The 20,983-nt window shown below is 39.3% G+C and overlaps 1 protein-coding gene across 8 annotated transcripts in view; it reads right to left on the bottom strand.

Moving 5' to 3' along the window:
• DENND4C (DENN domain containing 4C) overlaps window positions 1-20,983 on the bottom strand; it is a 104,490-nt gene that overhangs the window by 57,624 nt on the left and 25,883 nt on the right. For 6 of the 8 annotated variants that reach the window (XM_066180802.1, XM_066180798.1, XM_066180803.1 and 3 more), the window contains exon 1: window positions 15,200-15,321. The exons of 1 other annotated variant lie outside the window; for it this stretch is intronic. The gene's annotated coding sequence lies outside the window, so the exon portion shown is untranslated. Of the gene's footprint in view, window positions 1-14,752; window positions 14,792-15,199; window positions 15,322-20,983 lie in introns of those variants that run through there. One more of the 8 variants, XM_066180796.1, reaches the window with a different exon arrangement.

Below are 20,983 nucleotides of genomic sequence, written 5' to 3' on the forward strand. Positions count from 1 at the left end.
ATCAAAGCAACTTTTCCAGAGAAGAACTTTAAAAGCTACTGTCTGTTTTCTATGAGCACAGTTCTGTACATCACAAGACTAAGAGAAAACCGCAACACTTAGAAAATACTGGGATTTCTACTGTAACACATAATAGCAAGTTTCCTTGCAGGAAAAAAAAAAAAATCTAAAATTAAAAGCTGCTATCTTTATGTTGGACAATGACAATGCAGGATGTATTGAAAAAAAAGTCAACATACATGTTCCATGAAAGATCTTGGTTTTGAAGTCTACAAAGATACTTAATTTTAAGCCAAATAAACTGAAAATAAATATTGGGAATTTCATTTTAAGAACATGAGCAATATTGTTTGAGGAATTACAAACCCCAGTGTCCATACGGATGCACACAGGCTATGAAAAAAATGTTTAAGGGACGTTAGTTTTCCAATTCATTCATAGTCCACAATTGGAAAGTTTGCTGTGAGCGGTTTAGAAACAAAATTATTTTTTAAATAAAGGAAGAAAAAAAAGAAAAGAAAAAAAAAAAGTATTCAGAATAAAAGATGCACTTTTAACCTCCCTCCCTGCCCCACGTTTTTCTAAAAGAAATTCCCATGGGCAGTAATTAGTTTTGGACACGAAAAACAAAACCAGTCAGCTCGGACCACACTTTAAGGCACTTAGTACATCTAGCCTAAGATGAGATTTGTTTATCAAAAATAAAAGCAGTGAAGAAAATAACATCTTTTCAATGCTAAATGCCAAAAACATGACAAAGTGTTCTCTCCCACAGTTCACTTATGGTTGGCCGCTTTAGGAACATAACAGTCTTTCTCACAATCAAAATGCAATTTTAGAATTCTTCATAAAATTCTAGCAAAAACATAGTTAAGTAGCTACTATCTTTAAAAAGGTCACTGACCTTTTTAAGGAAAGGTTTCCTAGGAAAACTGCCCCAGTGAAAACAATTCCATTTTTATAAAAATAATTTTTATAATTTTTGAAAAAAATAAGTTAGAAATTGCTTCAGTTATTCACTAGTCTCAAAAGCTCCAGTTAGATTCTAAAAAGGTGTTAAGTGTCAAATTATCCTCTAAAATTAGGCCAGAAAGTTAGCGTAAGTCTACAAAGAAATGGTACAGTTAAATGCAGTTTTTGACAAGTGTCCTAAAGTAAAGGAAGTATAAGCTTTGCAAACTGCATACAGAAGCAACCAAGGGAAAGATTTTGCTAAAAACACCAATCTGATAATTTGTATACAAATACCAACACCTTCAACAAACAAGAAGCCAGCATTCTTGGAAAACTGTATGAATGTACTCACTCCAGAGTAAGAGCAAGACCTAGATTCTGAAATAGCTGTTTTTAAGGCTTATGTGCAGGCAAATCCTTGGGTACTGTTTATTCCTTTCAGCTCCTGGAAAGAAGTGTTGCAAATGCTGATACCTCAATGCACAAAACCAACAAAATAAAGTTATGTCTAGAGTGTGTGTGGATATCAGGGGGTATTTTGATAACTGGAGTGCTAACCTTATGTGTACTCAAAAAAACCCAGCACAAGGTTCAGGAGGCCAACTGGCATAGCTCTAGTCAGAAAAATCATATTGGTCTTAAAAGTCTTGAATTTCCACTTCAGGAAGCACTCTAGTACCTGAAAAGGTAGTAATGTCCGTAAGTGATTAATGACTAACACATGACATTGCAATTTATTAAACATGTATCTTCTTTCACATACTGACATTACCTACCAACTACAGTGTGTGGAAACAACTACTTAAAAAATACTTGCATGCCTGTAACATGCATACACAGATTACTGAAGAACTTAGAAAGAGGAGTTCTTTCCTTCACAACTAGAAATATTTTTGTAACTAGAGTGCACAGGAAATGAGTTTTATTCCAGACTAAAGAATAACTTCAGCACTTTTTGTTCACTGATGTTGAAACACCTATTTTGTAAACAGCCTCCACAGTTAGACTTTTAAGTAAGGTAGATGTTAAAATTAACTCAAGACTTCTGTACAAATCTTTAACTTAGAAAGTGAATTATACTTGGCTATTGAAAGCAAAGAAGTTTAAAAAATGCACATGCACTCTGCTCTGACATTTACTTTTGAAATGAACTGACCTAAAGATCACTGAAAACACGGAATTTACTACACTAATTTAAGACAGAAAGACATTACGCGATAGATAGAAGACACTGCATCAGGAGGTGATCTGCAAGACTTGGAAAACTTATTGGCTACAATCTGAGCAAGAGAGAAGCCTCGTTTCTCAACCACTGCCCTAGGCAAAACCTCGCAGTCAACACAGTGACTACCACAGGCACTTCACTTCTCAATACAGAAATACAGCTATGTGAAGAAGTCATTATAGAGGCAAGTCCTTCATTATTTCCAATGAAGTAATCAGAAGAGAAAAAGGGCATATAGAGTCTGAAAATACAGAAACTTTCCTTGGAGTGCTAAAGAAGGGGGATATCTCATTCTTTATTCTCACAAACCATTGTTTATCTTGTACTGAGATTAAACAGCACTATTTGGGAAGGAATGAGAAGAACAATGTTTTCCCTTTGAATAAAATAATCTTCATTGATGTCAGCTAAATCTTTATTTTATAACAAAACAACCAGGACAGAATTCCTTTTAAACAGCGAATTTGGAAGTGTGCCTTAAAGCTCATTAAAAGTATTACATAGTATGCACATACACCTCAGAATGGCACATTAAGTAACAAACAAGAGCTACTTCTTGAGATAAACAGTATCAGCTATCTGTTCAATCTGAAAAGAGAAAAAATTAAAACAAGATTTGTAACTGCCTTTAAATACATGGTTGAAGAAGTTACAGACATAGAGCTGGGTTGCATCAAGCCTTCAGCTTGTCACTCCTTCTTCTGCACACAATTTAAATAGCAGAACACAATTAAAACACAATTAAACACAATTAAAATACCAGAATCAGAAAATTATTTGGGTTGGGAGCAGAGCAACCTTATACATCAACCTAGTTCCAGCCTCCCTGCCATGGGCAGCAACACCTTGCATTAAGACTAGGCTGCTCACAGTCCAATCCAACTGTCCTTGAACACTTCCACAGCAAGTGTAAACAGTCCACACTGTTACCATTTAACAATGAGAAGGTACTGCAGCTGGCACTCCAGTGGCTTGTCTGTTTCAGCATACCTTTCACTGCTACTGCTCACATCATTGTGCTTGTCTGTATCACACTCACTTTTAAGCAAACCCATTTCTACTCAGATAAGCCTGCAACTCCAGCTTATGCATTTCACTTTCACTGCAGAAATCAGACCTTCCATGCGCATTACAGATAATTTAAAATTATAACAGAATAGAACACTAAGAATTAGACTATCCCACAAAGCTAAATGAGTTCTGAAGGAATTAGTGAGCAAGGAAGTTATCAAACACTAAAAATGGCACTTACAGCACACAGGGAAGTCACGTGGACATATCTATATATAAGTTCTTTGAAGCACATTTTGCAATGTGTAAGATTACAAAGTGCATCTATATACAAACACACACATACACACCATAACAAAAGACAAGGTAAGGCAACATTACTTCCAGCACACCATCAGCACTGAACAGGATTAAAAAAAAAAAAAAAAAAAGTAGTACACAAATTATTAGCCAGTCAGTCAATAGCAAGAGAAAAAAATTATTAGAAATACTTTAAAATTCTTTCTTTTTTTGGACTGCATATCAGATTATAATGAAAATTATTAAACAAAGTAACAGTTACAGTCATTTTTATTCAGAGATACACTGCCCACCTTCTACCTGTCTTAACACCACAAGCTGTGGAACAGGAATGGCTGGATGTCACCTGCATTTTGGTCTGAACACGCAAATATGCAAATACAGGACCATTCCTTCCTAGCAGTTTTCAAGTAAACATTTGAGACTATTTTAATTGCACAACTAAAATACATTACAACCTACATGGTGATTATCTTACAGAGGCCTCTAACACTGGAAAAATAAACTTAAGGACAAGGTGAAAGATAAAAAGCTTTCCAATTACATTTTAATGTAACATTCCTACAGGATGACACAGGACTGAGTTAATTGAACTTCATCCAGAGAATAACTTGGATCAAGGTCTGGTACTAGAAAACAATCTAGACTAGGTTTTTTGCATCAGATAGCTAAATTCTTGCAAATCTGAACACATGCAAAGAAAAAAAATGTAGACTCTGCAGTTGCTGTTTGTGCACCATATTGTTTTCTGATTGCGTATGGACATAAAAATCAGGCAAAAAAATGCATGTAACCAGGCTTGATGGTAAAGTTTTCTAAAGCATTCCAAACAGATCAGGCCACTACAATAGGAAGTATCACAGCAAATCACCTCAGATAAGCAACTCCCATGGAAGCAAAGGCATCAAGCCTGGAAAAAATCTTATGACACAGCAGGGTTTCTTCCCTCCACCTGTACAAAAAACAGTTCTCAGAGCAGCAGACTGTGAATGTTTGAGAACAAAACCACTTCTGCATTAAGCTTTTGGTATGTCAGACATAGCTAATACAGTTAATACTGAAAAAACCCTGTATTATATAAATTGGTTAAAGAAATAAATATTAACATCAAATTGCCGTAGTTAGAAGCCAAATACCAAAGCATCGAATACCACAGGGGAGAAATGCAGAGATGTTTTTCACACTCAACCTGTTATTCCTACAATGACCAAAGACAACTATTGTTTTTAAAAACTTGGACAGGTATTTGGTGTCTCTTTTTGGCAATTTGTTACTAACATTTTCATGAGAGCCACTAAAAAATACACCATTTACATAATGGGAAACAGGTGTCTGGGTTCTTCCAATGTAGACTTCCTTTCCAACTGGCTGGGAGATGAAGCAAAAGTGTAGACCACAGGAAGAAAAGGTGAAGATGAAATAAACTGACTCTGCAAATCCAGTACTGTAATAAGTGACAATTACATAGCAATAAATATCTAGTTTTCTCAATCATATACAGTTTGCCACTTTGGCATCAATCTTTTTACTGAGAAGTCTTACAGCTTTTCAGACATATTTTAGAAAAAATGGAGACTTTAGAAAAAAATGTGGCCTCAAACAAAATATATTATTGTTCCCCATTACTTTGAATTTTTTTGCATTTTTTATGTTTGCCTGTCCTGTATGCAAAGATTATCAAAGGAAGTGAGGAAACTAGCCACAGATTTTCAAGTTTATATTTAATAAATTAAAATTAATTAGAAAAGCAATCTACTAACAATTTAAGTTCCTGTCTTAAGAAGCAGAACTGTGCTTTTAGTCTGATTTTTTTCTGATTGCCAGAAAAACTGGTTACCACTGCTACAAAACAGAGGGGCTATGATGTGATGATATAAATGCCTGTATCAAGCATAACAAAGCTTTCAGAAGCAAAGTTTTGTGATAGCAAGTTGAATACCTACTTATGAATTCAAAATGGCTGAAAATATCACCAAGTTAACGGACCCTGTAATCCACGACATTCAGGGGTCTGAAAATTTGCCCCTCAGAAAAATTCTAAGTGGAGAGGAGGAAAAAAAAACCCCCTACATCTAAGAAATACCCAACCTACTCCAGACCCTCCAGGCTACTTCTACCATATTAATATTCAACAGTCTAAGTTTTCCTATTGAACAGTAACTTCAAGTTGCCCAATGGTACAAAATTTGGAGCAGTTATAGATGTGGGAGGCCAAAACTCAAATTCTAAGTTGTCCAATGGTACAAAAATTGGACCAGTTATACATGTGGGAGGCCAAAACTCAAATTCTAAGTTGTCCAATGGTACAAAAATTGGACCAGTTATACATGTGGGAGGCCAAAACTCAAATTCTGAACTGACCTACACAGTTTTGAGAAGCAGCTGGAACCAATGAAGGCAAGTTTGGTACCACTAAATTAAGTTTTATTGCCAAGGACAGAAAACAGAAATGGAAAATATATGAGACAGGAAGGATGATAATCAGCAAGCAGTCCAGCTACACTCATTTAATAAACCAGTTTAATCTTGTTTCATCAGTGCTGTAACTGTTCTTTCATGTAACAGAAGATGGCAACTACTCCAAAGACTGCAAACAAAAGAATTCAAAAGAGAAAATTTAAGAACAATAATAATAACAACAACACAGTTCTCAAAGCAAGAAAAGTACTTTATAAAATGCACTTACTGCCCCAGTTGAAAGCTTTAAAGGTTAGCCATGCTCAGTATTATGTAATGAGTGAAACATCTGCTGCCCTGGAAACATTCTTTGTTAGAGAACTCTTTCTGTAACTGGAAACTCCTTTGGAAAAAAAGCCAAATATAGTAGCCTGAAACAAAAACAAAACAGTAAAGAAAAAGACAAAAAGTCCAGTGGTAAATTTCTTCTGGGACCCCAAATCTCCAAGATTGCTTTTTGTAGTTACTTCAGTGCCTTTTTTATGGTTGAGGTGAGTGGAGATTATGATTTGCCTTTGAGAGGTCAAAGGAGAGGAAAGAATGTTGTTTCAAATTCACCTGAGAGGTTACTCCAAGTAAGCTACAATAATCAGAGATACTCTATTTCTTATTGCTCTCTCTACTAAGCATTGAAATAATTAAGTATTAACATTGATATTATTTGGCCAGAGTCTCCACAAGCAGAGATTTGCCAGATCATAGAATCATAATTTGATTTGATTTCTGCCAGCCATCTACAATCAGCCATATGTCACTTGAAATCATTATCAAAGGGCACAACAAAACCAGAGTGAAAAACCCACTCACTGGTTTTGAAGAACGCAATTTTCCTAGGTATTTGTCTTTTGGTAAAAAACACACCACTACAGAAAGGCATCTTTCTTCTCTTTAGGTCTCTTCACTGACAGCTTCACAAAACACATGCTGCTTTACTGATACTTCCAGAGCCCTGCAGCCTATCCCCACACCACTGAACTCTTCTTGTGCCTATCAGGAGGTATGATTCCCATTTCTGGTTGGCTATGATAACCAGTCTCAAAACACTCGGCTTCCACATTTTCATTCTTCCTCAGCTGCTCTTCAAGCTTGGTGGGACCTCATTAACACTTCAGAAGTCTGTCCTTTAATCCCCTTGCCAGCTCCTCATTAAGAAACTCTCATTTGCCAAGACGTCTTAAAATTAAGTCCAAACGACACACTCGATAGCAGTAAGAATATTCATGCTTTTGGTCTTAAGCTGCAGCAGTGTACTACTTATACAGATGTATGTGTCAATAAATATTTTCCTCAAACATGAAAAAAAGCTATCAAGGCTAGCAAGCTTGAGATTCTCTGTCATGAAGTCCTAATGCACACACCAGACATGATAAATGTGAAGTCTGACATTACACCTATTTTCAGCCTTCTCTTAATATCATCATATAATACTCAAAATACCTATATTGTATTACTCAACACACTGTGAAGTTCTCAGACAAAATAGTTACAGGGAACTTGATTTTCTAGGATAAACTGTAGAGATTTTAGACAGTAGAAGAAGTCAAATCATTGCCAAGAGCATACCATTAATTTCTGTCATAATTTAACACATGCTGTTGTCTTCCTATTTAAAATATTCTTCATGCTTGTTTTTATGTTTTTGTGGTTTTTTTACTGTTTTGACACACAATGTATTTCTGGATTCACTAACTGATTTAGTAATATGTTTAAAATAAAAAAACCTGGTTTCCTAAAGCAGATTACAACTATCATGAATACAATTTGCAATTGTTAACATTCCTATTTCCAATTTAACCGTTTAAGAATGAAATAATTTGATTTACTTAGAGAACTGATCTCAGATTTCTTCACTCTTTTTTGAAATCCCAAGATTTGATCCCACATGACTTACAAAACAGGACAGTCTGAATGCTCATTCGCTGCAGCGTGCACAAAACGTTTGAGATGCCTTACATTCATTTTCTACACAGGGCGGAGTGAAATTAACTATTTCCTCCTCTGCAAAAAAAACCCGAAACAAAACAAAACACCAAACCAAACCAAAAAAACCCCAAGCCCTAAAACAACAAAACAACCAAAACAACCCCTTCAAATCCTCTCCACCAAAATAAAACCCAAATAAAAAACAATGGATCAAAACCACCCAAAGACCAAAAACCTATCCCAGCCCTCACAATGCGCTCCCCAGTACTCAGTAGTGGAACATTCTCATTTGCCTGTGACACTGCATCACTGTACACTTCACCATACTACTGCCACTTGGAAGGGACAGGCAGGATGACAGTTGTGGAGTCAGAGGATTTACCTTAAAGATGGGCTACCATCATTTTAGTCCCTGCTCAAAAGAGAGAGCATAAACCTGTCCTCTATGATAGCTTTAATCTTTTACACACTTTTTTTTAACCTCTGCCAGGTCTAGGGCAGTATCAATGCTCCATATAGACAAGGGGAGTAGGAATACAAATGGAGTGATTTTACTTTTACACTTAACCTGAACAACTCAAATGCAAAATATTTCAACTCAGACATTCAAACCAGAAAGCATGCTAGTTAATGGTGAGAATTTTAAAAAGCGACAACAGACAATTAGACGCTTGAGGAGCAAAGCAGTTTCCCTCCTCAGATTTGTGAATCATTTGGCTACTAATACAACTAGAAAAACAGTTCAAAATTAGAGGAGTGACTAATTAAATAAGATCTTTTATTCCTAGCAGAATCAGTTGGATCAAAAAGACTAACACGAGATTTTGAGATGTACAATGCATACACTGTACATCTAAATCTCACAGAAGAAAAAAAGAAAATCTGTAAATGTCTTTGAACAGGAATTGTTCTGTTTTCTTTAAAATAAACTGAAAAGTCACATTAGTCATTACATTCACAGTGAATGAGTCATCATAATCAAAAAGAACTTCAAGCATTCACATATAATTATCTTACAAGTAGATTTCTACAAAAAAAAGTTCAAAGCAAAAATGCAGCAAAGTGTATGTACCAGTTTGAAATGACACTACCTTTTAAGAAAGCTTGTGTACCATGCCTTTTTTCAAAGGTGATCTTGATACTTCGTCTACCCAAACCTGAAAGACATACTTCTCCCTTTATTGTGTACTAGGTACATCTGGTTTATTCCCAGAATTGTACTAGCATAGCCAGCAGTCCACAAAAGAATTCTGCTGTTCAGAGTCAGACAGGTATTCTAATATAAGCCCCTGTGAAAGAATGCCACCACTACCAAAACAAATTTTTGGTTTGCAAAATCTGTTCTACTTAAGGCTTGAGATTTTCTTATACCAGTACAACTTCAGGTTTACATACATTGTTGACTAGTATTGAAAACTTTAGTGGTATGCCTCTACTTTATTCACAAGAAAAATAAACAGTCTTGTACAGGGAGAATTACTACTTACTTATTTATTACTAAGACAATACGAAAAGTGAAAGGAAAATAAGCTAAGGAAGGATGTATCCTCAAGGTTGAGCAAGAATTTAAGGCAAGAAAAATTCAAGTCTTTCACTGATGATTCTAACTGCAAGAATTCACTTTGAGTCAAATAAACACTGTACAGGAGACATATATACTTGCTTTTTCTGGTTTCAGCAAGCCTTTGAGAAAATAGTAACACATTTATGCAGTTACAAAGTTTTATCTTTTATGTCCTGTTGACTTATGAATATTCAGTACTGAAAACAAACCTGGATATGACCTGTAAGAGGCAAACTGCTCCCAAGCACCAGCAAACCACATTACAGCGGTTTCATGACTTCAAAACTGTATAATAAAAGTACTTGTACTCTTTCTCCTCCAGCCAAATCCAAATTTTACCCCTAAACATACGTGGTACCATACATTTGGTATGTACGCTGAATATGTAAACATTTCAGAATGTTTACAGAACAGAAAACTAAACTTCATAGGGTTAGTCTTTACATATTCCTTCTGCAGGAACTGGAAGAGGAGCTTCAGCTGGTAATTGAGGGCACCTAAAGTTAGGCTTTCATTGGGAATTACTCCCTAAAAAGAACGTGTGGATAACAGGGGAAGAAGAAAGCCTAGAAACTTGAGTCTCCCTAAGCTAAAATTAACTTCAGTCAATATTGCTTTTCAGACACATCTTTGGCAGCTTCAGCACCCTAACAGGGACAGGACACATATGTTTTACATATATTAAATATTTCTCAAGTTAGTTATTATCTATCTCCTTGAAAGCATATCCTGTGGCAAAGACATAGCTTATTTTTCAGGATTTGTTTCAAGGAAAACTGCAAAAAGTATTATCTATGCCACAAAAAAAATCCACCTCAGTATACTTAAACTCGTATTACCTGCAAATACAACAATTTTCTGCAACTTCCAGCTAGATACCCAGAATTTTACATTGTCACTAGGATCATTAATTACTTGAAATGTTATTATGAGATTTCATGCTCAGCTGTGAAAACACAGGTACAAATGACTCTGTAGTGTAGGCAAGCTGCTGCTGCTGTTTCCAAGGACAGCTGACTGATCAGCTATTGAGAACTGGCCACACCGGTTTCCATATTCTGAAATAGTCCCTTTTGATGATTAAACCAAATGCATCATCTGTTGCCGTGACTCAGCATTTTACTTTTTATTTCCTTTCTGTAACTTTCTCTTAGACAAGATGGCTATCCTACAGAAGCTTCAGTGCTTAACTATGCAACTACAGGTGCTTTGAATTCTTGAATTTCCTGAAACATTAATTAAGTCTTTGAACTTATTTTTCTTCCTATATTGCTCATAGGTAGCTGCTCTGTAGTTGCATTCTCTTTCTCCCAACTTCAACCACGCTTTTATCCCTTCCTGAAGCAGAAAAACATATACATTATATAGACACGGCAGGAGGATATTTTAATCAGAAGACTTCTATGTCAGGTTTCTTATCTGGGTGAGAGTATAGCTTCTTCCACAGAGAATAGCAACGAGGGCTGGAGCCATGTTATGTGACACCAGGAACAGCAGCACTGGGCTGCTCAACAGGGAAGAAAAAAAAAGTGTCTTGCTTTCAGCAGCCAACTCCTCCACACTGCAAAGATTTGCAAAAGGGAACAGCAGCACTGAAGAATGCAGCAGTAGAGAGACTTCAGTTTATGCATTACTGATAAAAGGCTGGAATTAATTATAAGGACAAAAGCTATCACTGAAATGAGCTGGTTCAGAGAAAGATCAAGAATGTTGGGGGTTTTGCCTCTCTGGAGAAAAATGGCTACATTCTGTGGTATACCTGCCCTTTGTTCACAACTGGAAAACATTTTCATTTCAAGATGATGAAAGCTTCTATTTCTTTAGACACTAGTAAATTGTAGTAGCTTTGGCTGCTAGAACTGAATAACTTGATTTGCACATCAATCCTTGATTTACACTATTTTTAATATCTTTTAGGCAGAGGAACACAGACTCTTGGTTTTCGCTTGAAAAGCATCAAGTCTCTTAAGTGACTTTTTGAGAATAAAGGAAAAGAACTCTAGTGTCACTAAATGCAAAGATGAAAGCAAGTAAGGCAAAACTGGCCCACTGCGTTTAACTGAAACAAAGCAAATGGAATGTTTAATGATATGCAAGCCAACATTCAGCAAGAAACTGTGGGTACATTTTTACTGTTCTCTTGATCAATAACTCTAAGATGCTGTAAAAAAAAACCAAAACAAAACAAAAAAATCCCCAAACAAACAACAAACAAAACAAAACAAAAGAAAAAGTAAAAAAAGGTTGCATGATTAAACAGAGACCACAATCATAATCTTAGTAATTCCAAAAACTCTTTTCAAGTTTCCTGTCTGTCAGGGCAAACAGTAAAGATCAGGAAGACATTTATACTCTCAAAAAGTCTGTAAGCAGAAAGAAAGGGCTAGAGTGAGATACTATAACCAAAACAAAACTTTCTGCTCAAAGGGAGCTTGGAATGCAGAGCACAGTGTAACTGCATTCCTGAAAGTTCAGAATAAGTAAGTCTACATGCTCACATTTTGTGACATGTGAGCACAAGAATTAACTGAAGATGAAACTAACACTGCACCAGAAACTATGTTGCACTCCAGAAATTGTCCTAAACTAAGTCAGTTTGCTTCTAGGAACAGAGATCAGAACTGTGAGCCTTTATTTCCACAAATTTGCAGAATGAAACACTGTCATTATCATTACAGGGGTGTAGCATTTCTAACAACATTACCTTTTTATCAGATGGAAAAGCAGCAGCATCATGTTGCTGTACTACCATGGAAAACAACTCTAACAGAGGGATTATTTTTGTAGCAAACTAGAAATTCCAAAGCAGATAAAAAACCCTAAAACATTCCATTTACTGTTTGAAGCACTACAGGAGAAAAACAGGTCTCATGATGCAAGTGTAGCAAACTGATTTTCATTTAACAGATCTGAAGAAGCAGTACAGAAAACTATCTGGCAAGTCACATGGGAAACAACTTGGGAACTATGAGTATGACCCCCAAGAACTATTTTACAGGTCACCTATGCCAAGACCTCCAATATCTTGAATCTCATCCAAGAAAGCAGAATGCTGAAAGTGGACAATCCTTGCCGTGGGATGACTAGCAAGCACAGAAAGATAACCCTTGACAGTGCAACCTACCCTTAGACAAAAAGACCTGATTTAGAGGTTACAGGTACTTTTGTTGTTATTTCAGTCGGGCCAAGAAACCAGTACAAGGGCCACCAATTCTATAGCTACAGGTGCCACTGAAATTTATCTGAAAGCTTAAAAGTAAGACCTAATAGTCAAAAGACAATCTTACCTTCCTCTTACGACTTCGTCAATATATCTTTCCTACCTTCCTTTCTACTGAGACTTTTCCCCTATTGTATCTTTAAGCAAACCCAGATGGTGTGTCAAGATGAACACTTGAACACATTCTTCCTTAAAACGTATCGAGGTTGAATTCTAAAATCAATTCTCCACTGGTCAAACACAGACTAAAGAAGAACTAAACATAAAAAGATTCCACTTCTAGAACTGTATTCCCATAATATGTAGCATTTCCACTCCAAATACAAATTTAATATATGTTGAATCAGAGTGATATTATACATACCAACATTTAATATTCTGATTTTGCTCAAGTTGGTTTTTTATTTTCAATGAAAACTATGGAAAGGTTAATCAAAGGAAGAAATCACACACACTGCCTTCAAGTAAGAAAAGAAATACGTAGACATGGTCCAAAAAGATGTCATTACTTTTCTTTGGGCTATGGAGGGACTAATCTTAACTGAAGAATAAAAAGCCAAAAGTAACATTATACTTATGGATAAGTACTTATGAAAATGCCCATCTTAATTTGTAAGATTTCTTCCCTTAAAAGATTCAAACATTGAGATTTTAGCAGTAATCAGTGTCAAGTTGTGCTAGTAACTGTTTTAACACAGAAGTCAGAACTCACGTAGGCAAGCTAATATTTGTATTTCTGGTTTCTACTAAACTTCCTTGGACTGCTCAAGACAGACATGCACTATTAGCATTTCATATCCCATGGAATGATAAAAACTAGCCTGCCAGCCAATTCTTTAAAAAAAAATTAAAATATTTTAAAAACCATTTACAGTCATATTTATAATACAAACATTCACAAACTAACAGTTATAGTTTTTTAGTTGGTGTCTTTTGTGCAAAGGATTTGAAATATATATCTTAGTACAGCTGGTTAGTAGTCGGGTTAATCACTTAAGTCTGGTCATGACTGCTTTCCAAAAAAAAAAAAAACCCAAAAAAAAACCCCAACCACCAAATAAAAATTCTTCCATTTTCCAAACAGATATGAAGTAATTTGCATTCCACCATTATTTTTTTCCCACAAGAACAAAACATTTACAGCCTTAACTCCTAACATGCCGCCTTAAAAAGAGTGATGGAAAAACTTTTACTAACTTTGTGTTTGGTCCACACAAAGAAACAGCCAACAAAACTAATGGCAAATAATTCTCTTTTTATTAACACATCCATGTGCAGGCTCAAATTTACCTAAACTTTAAACTACTATGAAGATTAAAAACTTCATAGTAAGCCAAGAAAATATTAGAGAAGTCACACTAATACAACTTACACGAAAAAAAAAAAAATCAAATGAAATGTCCTGTTTGTTGTTTGTCCTGCCTTCATGCAGATATAAAAGTTTAGCCACAGGCGTTGTTTGACAGAAGCACAACAATCCATGTCCGCAATGTGTTTTATGTGAACAAGAGAAGAGGACTTAACAGCATTAAAAAGATTGGTACAGAACTGAGATTAAGTTTAGAATTAATATAATGTTCAGTTTTTGCATCCCTTCTGAGACTGCAGAATCAACAACTGAGTTGCGTGTGCTCCAACACTTTTGAGGACTGTGTTTGGCATTAACTGCACATTTAATCAGCTTACATCATACTTAAAGCTTCTGTGAATATTTTTTCACTAGCTGACGCACGAAAGCCCTAGCATATCACCAGATCTTTCTGCTCCACAGGCTATCGGGCTGTGCAGCAAAGACACATGAGATATCCTCAGATGACAATACAGATTGATTATAAGTTATGCGTGTAGCTTTTCCTTGTTCTCACATTTTCAGTACTTTAAGTTTCTCCCTGATACGACCAGCTTCCAAAATACCAGCGTGACTTAGGACGATCCCTGTTATCCTAACACCCTTCCAACAGCCGGTGACCATCTCCAGTACAGCACAGACCCCCGGCAAGGATTACACCCGCTTACGCCGGAGCTTAGGGGAGGAGCCGGGGCATGGAAAAGGAAAGGAAAATGGAGAAATATAGGACGGAGCTGCCCCGGGACTCACCTGCAGCGCCTGCCACCTGCGCCACTGGAGTGCCCCGCGTTCCCGTGGGGCGGCCGCGCCCGACGGGAGCAGGGAAAGTAACAATTATCATGGTAATTATTATAGTGAAAAAGTCCAGAAAGCGCCTCCGCCCTCCAGACCGCGCAGAGCGGGTTAAGGACGAGCCGCGGCGCAGAAGCTCTGCCGGGGCAGGTCAGGGCAGGAACTCTTTCCAGGGACTGAGCAGGCGCCGGGGAACACCCTGAACCACTCTGCCTGTCCAGCGAGCAGGGGAGTTTCCTCCGGACGCGTTAGAGGGGAAGGAAGGGGCTCCCAGACCGAGCGCCGCGCCCCGAGGCGCGAGCGGGCGCTAGACCCGGCGGCTCACCCGTCTCCCTCCGCTCCCGCCTGTCAGGCCGCCTCGCCTCATCTCCTCTCCTCCCCTCCCTCCCTGCCGCAGCCGCTCACCTGCCGCCGGCCCCTGCCCCTCGAGCGCGCCGCCGGCCGCGCCGCCCCCGCCCCGCCGCTGCCTCAGGAGCTGCCGCGCCCGTCACCGCTCCTATTTGGGGAGGAAGCGGCCTCCATGTCACTCTCTCCCCCTCCAGCGCCTACAGGCGGGTCCAGGACCCGCCCCGAAAGGAGGCGGCGGGGCCGGGGAGCGGCGGGGCCGGGGAGCGGCGGGGCCGGGGAGCGGCGGGGCCGGGGAGCGGCGGGGCCGGGGAGCGGCGGGGCCGGGGAGCGGCGGGGCCGGGGAGCGGCGGGAGCACGGGGCCCGTCCCGCGGCTCGGGCACCTGCGGTGGGCGCCCCGAGGAGCGGCCCGCTGTCCCCTCAGGCGGGCAGGCGGGCGGACGGGCGGGCCGGGTACGGGGGGCGCCCTTGCCCCCCTGCGGTTTTGGTAACGTGTTGGGTTGTTCCGGGAAAAAAGTAGTGAGAAAGGAAACTTTGCGATCACAGAATATTCTGACTTGGAAGAGACCTACAAGGCTCATCGAGGTTCAGTTCTTAGTCCTACGCAGGACAGCCCCAAGAATCAAACCGAGAGAATTGTCCAGATGCTTCTTGAACTCCGTCGGGCTTGGTGCAGGCTCGGGGAGCCTGTTCCAGTGCCCAACCATTCTCGGGGTGAAGAACCTTTTCCTAATATCCAGCCTAAGCATCTTTTGATACAGTATCATACCATTCCCTCGGGTCCTGTCACTATTCACCGGAGAGGAGATCAGTGCCTGGCCCTCCACTTCCTCTCATAAGGAACCTGTAGACTCTGATGAGGTCTGTCCTCAGTCTTCTCCAGACTGAACAGACCAAGTGAGCTCAGCTTACCCTTGTAAGGCCATGATCATTTCAGCTGCCTACCCCGATGAGGCTATGCACTTCGTAGGTGACTCTCATTAACTAGGTAGTACTTGTCACATTTTCTGAAAGATACACAAGTGTAGTGGTATAGACGAGGTCAGAGGAGCTTACCTTGGGTGAACGGAGATGGTAGACACAGTTTTTCTGTATTTTAGTGAGGTTATTGGTATTTGCAGCATCCTTCTTTACAAGTTGTCCAACTGTGAGAGGAGCAGGTTCACAGTGCAGTGGGTGAAGAACTGCCTGAAGGGCAGAGCTCAAAGGGTAGCAGTCAGTGTGGCTGCATCTGGCTGGCAGCAGCTCATCAGCGGTGTTCCTCAGGGTTCAACTGTAGGGCCAGTCCTGTTTGACATTTTTATCTGTGACCAGGAGGCAGGAGTTGAAAGTGTGTTTAGTATGTTTGCTGATGATACTAAATTGGGGGTTGCTATTGGCTCTCTTGGGGGACTTTTCGGATGCAGAGCAATCTGGGTATATCAGAGCATTGGAAAATAATCAGTGTCGTGATGTCTAACAGGAACAAATACCACATTCAGCACCTGGGCTGAAGGAACACTGAACACAAGTACAGATTGGGAGAGGAGCGTGTGTAGAGCAGCCCTGCAGAAAGGGATCTGGGGGTGCTGGTAGGCAGCAGCTCAGGGTGAGTCAGCAGTATGTGCCCAGGCAGCCAGGAGGGCAAACTCCAGCCCGGGCTGCATCAGACATATCAACACCAGATTGGGATCATCCTGCTGGATTTAGCCGTGGTGCGGCTTCACCCTGAGTCCTGTGTGCTGCGCTGGCCCCACTGTTTAAAAAGGATGTGAAAGTCCCTAGATATGTCCAGAGGGGGGGAAAGAGCTGGTGAAAGGGCTGGAAGGAATGTCCTATGAGGAGCAACAGAGGACTCTGGGTTTGTCTAGCTTGGAGGACTCTGAGGGGTGACCTTATCGCCCTGAACAGATTCCTAAGGAGAGTATGTGGAGAGGGAGGTGCTGATCTCTTCTCCCTGGGACCTAGCAACAGGCTGAATGGGAATGAATCAAAGCAGCACTAGGGAAGTTTAGAGTGAACACTGGGAAGCATTTATTTACAAAGAGGGTGGTAAAACACTGGAACTGACTCCTTAAAGAAGTGGTCAATGTCCTAAGCCTGTCACTGTTTAGACGGTTTTGGATGGTGTCATCACTAAAGGACTTTCGCTTTTAGTCAGCCTGGGAGTGGTCAGGCAGTTGGACTAAATTATTGTTGTACGTCCCTTCCAAGAGGAACTACACTATAGTACTCTATTTGGTTCTACCCTAAACTGTCTTCCTTTCTGGCTGCAGATTTCAGCAACTCTGACATCTGTCAGATGTTCCGCTATTCTGGTTTTATTCAATAACTGACTAGGAAGCTCAAGGAGTGTTTTAATGTGTTCATTTCTTTTCTGAATTCTTGACTGAATAAAGTACCCTGAAAAGTCACTGAGTAGTAGATCTGCCACAAACAATGAGATGACCATTCCTTTAGTAGCACTTAGTCACAGTATTGCTCGTGCCATCCTTAAATTCCGCTCACCCAAAGGAAAGAATGAGGCTGAGATAAAGGCAGCTAATTTATGTGGTTTTGAACCTATTTCACCCAGAGAGGTTAGCTCTGATCCTTGCATCTAAAGAAGTAGTGGGTTGGGTTTTTTCCCTGGAATAGCATGAGTTTCTAGATCCATTCTGCCCTTTTTGTCTTTTAACCAAAGCAGATAATCTAAACATCAATGGGTTTTTTTCAAAAACAATCCTCTAAATCATGTATGTGTCAGACAGCTTGTTACTGACCCTGAAAACCAGTAATTTAAGAATTTTATGTTATAGCAAATCATTCTGTTTAATTTCTATCTGAGTAGCAAAAAATCCCTCTCTGTTCAATGTAGTTTGGATAGTTTTTTTAAAATTGTCTTGACTCTGATTAATCACCAATTGCCAAAGTTATACTCCAGGTAGGCCTGATCCTTTAAACTCATTGGAGCAAATAATTTGTTTATTTTGCATCCTTGGGAATAAAAGTACCTTCCCTTCTCATATTTCTGACAGAACAATTTCAAATTTCTTCATAATTGCTGGAAGATTTAATTCCTTAATCCTGTCATTGCCTCCAGTCATATGAATTATGGAAATGACATCAGAGACCACTTCATCTTCTCTGGCTTTTGGAACTGACAGATGGAGTAGGAGTTGCGTCTATAAACGGCGTAGTGAAAATTAATAAAGGGATGGTTGCCTGCTGCCCCAGGGAGTTCTGCTGATAGCAATCTGTTAAAATTGTGTGAGGGAATGCTATCACTGTAATATGTGGAAGATCACTGTTTACTTTGAATAGTTATAACTATGTTCTGCAATTCCATATAAGACAGAAAGCTCTGAATTCAAGTGTTTCTTGTTATTGTGCAGCTGGTTATGGTTTCACAATTTATTTGCTCAGACTGTATGGTATGGGTGGGAGCTGAAAATTCACTGGCTCTCTCTGGCTTTAGTAATTTAATCAGTGACATACAGAGATGGGATAAACATAAAATCATTGTCAGGTATAGCTTCAGCTTAAAACATGTATCCTGTTAATTGGCAACTGTATTTCAGCAAACCCTTCTGTTGGAAAACCATGGTATTGTCTGAAAGTGTCACTACTTCAATCTCCTATTATATATTTTTTGCTAGTTGTTACCGTGTTACAAGATCAAAACCTAAGTTAGGCTATTCTTGCTGGAAAGGTCTTCATGAATACCAGCAGGGGAAGATAAAGATTCCTTTCTTTATATTATTATTTTTAAATGAATAATATATTCTGCTTGAAATACAGACCAAAATTCAAGAATACTTTGGAATTATTAATTTTTAAAAATCTGGTTATCTTGATCTTTTCTGCATAAGATGTGGCAGGATTTTTTAAGATATTTATCTTTCAAAGGCTTTCTTGGTATATTTTTTCTGAAAAATACCATGTTCCCTTTCCTTGTAAAAGCTGTCAGTTAGAGTCTCTCTGTGTCCAGCTTAGAAGGCAACAGGTCTTAGAATTGTTTTCAAAATGCTTGTGATTCCCCCAAGTATTATTTTTTTATGTAAGTCCTCAGTAGTTGGAAAAAAGAGGTTATTCCTGCTATAAAGTATTGAGCATGATATCTCTTGGTTTTGGCTAGATGTAGAAAATGGGGCTTTCACAAAGCACAAGATTGTTGCAATGTCTGGTTTTGCTTGGACTCTTTTGCTTCTGTCTGTTTTTTGCTGTTAAGATTTGGCTCTGGAACTTTTTAGCGGGTTCCTGGGTTAGCTGTCATACAACAGTCACTTCTCTATACTCACAGAAGGTTCTGTGAGTGTTGAACCTGAGTAATCAGTCCATGTGAGCAAAAAGTCACAAAAGACGTAAATTTTTAAGTACACTCTGATTTGTGATTTATGTGATTTTTGATCCACCTGTAATTGCTGACATAATTGATCCTATCCTAATAGGAATATCTCTGAATATAAATTCTGTTTTAAAGTTAAGGTAAGTTTATGCTGACTCACATTGTCCCTCACTTACCTAACCTGACTTCTTAACTGTAGGTACTTACTTAGGTCTTAATGGCTGGTTTTAGTAACACAACCTCATTTTTTAATTTATATTCCAAGGAAACTCAGTTCTTGGAAATGAGAAAACTTTTCTTCTTGAGCAAAAACTTGCTCAGTTTATCAAAAAATCTTGCTTGACTTGATTGAAATGAATAGGTACCTTCACAAAGACTGAAGAGGACCTTTTACTTTAGAAAAAAGAAACAGAAAATAATCTCTGGAATATAATGCCATGCAAATTGCACCTGAGTTGGGGGAATCCCTGGTATAAATACAGGTTTGAAGATGAACAGATGGAGAACAGGTGGATGAGAGGTTGGACATGACCCAGCCATGTGCACTCACAGCCCAGATAGCCAAACGTGTCCTGGGCTGCATCCAGAGCACCATGGGCAGCAGGGCCAGGGAGAGGATTCTGCCCCTCTGCTCTGCTCTGGTGAGACCCCACCTGCAGTGCTGCATCCAGCTCTGGGGTCCCAGCACAGGAAGAACATGGACCTGTAGCAGAGTCCAGAGGACGTATGGAACACCTCTCCTAAGAGAACAGGCTGAGAGGATTTGGATTGTTCAGCCTGGAGAAGAGAAGACTTTAGAGTGATCTCATTGCAGCCTTCCAGTACCTGAAGGGTGCCTACAAGAAAGATGGAGACTGTTTACAAGAGCATGTAGAGACAGGACAAGGGGGAACATATTCAGACTGAGAGCAGATTTAGATTAGATATTAGGAAGAAATTCTTTACTGTGATGGTGGTGAGGTACTGACACAGTTTTCCAGAGAAATCGTGGATGCCCCATCCCTAGGAGTGATTATGGCCAGGCTGGATGGAGCTCTGACCAACGTGTCCTAGTGAAAGGCATCCCTCACCACAGCAGGGTGTTTGGAATGGATGATTTTTAAGGTCCCTTCCAACCCAGGTGTCATGGGTTTTGTAAAGAACATGTTATTCTATTCCATCTGGGTGGATCAGAATTGCTTATCTTTGCCCAAATGGGTAAGTGTCGCTTATCAGATAGTACAGTGCTACTTATCTTCATTGTTTCACTGCTCCCATGAAAATATCTTCTGCTAATGGACCATTAAGAGCTCATCAATAACATGACACATTACATTGTACTATTGTAAGCTGCTCCACACAGGGAGGAGGAGCCAAACCATCTTAACCTAGATCAAAAAGAGCCACAGTGCCACTAGGTATCCAGTTTTCCACCAGATCCCTGGAGGAAGACCAGACCCATCTCACCATTACTGGACCCTTTTTCTTCAACGAGACCATCTCTACTCCAACAGAACCACATCTGCCACTCCAGGAGGGCTTACTTTGGACTGCTTCC

The sequence above is a fragment of the Chamaea fasciata genome, unplaced genomic scaffold, assembly GCF_029207755.1.
Source record: "Chamaea fasciata isolate MVZ Bird 193981 ecotype frontalis unplaced genomic scaffold, bChaFas1.0.hap1 SCAF_4, whole genome shotgun sequence".
Classification (NCBI taxonomy): Eukaryota; Metazoa; Chordata; class Aves; order Passeriformes; family Sylviidae; genus Chamaea; species Chamaea fasciata.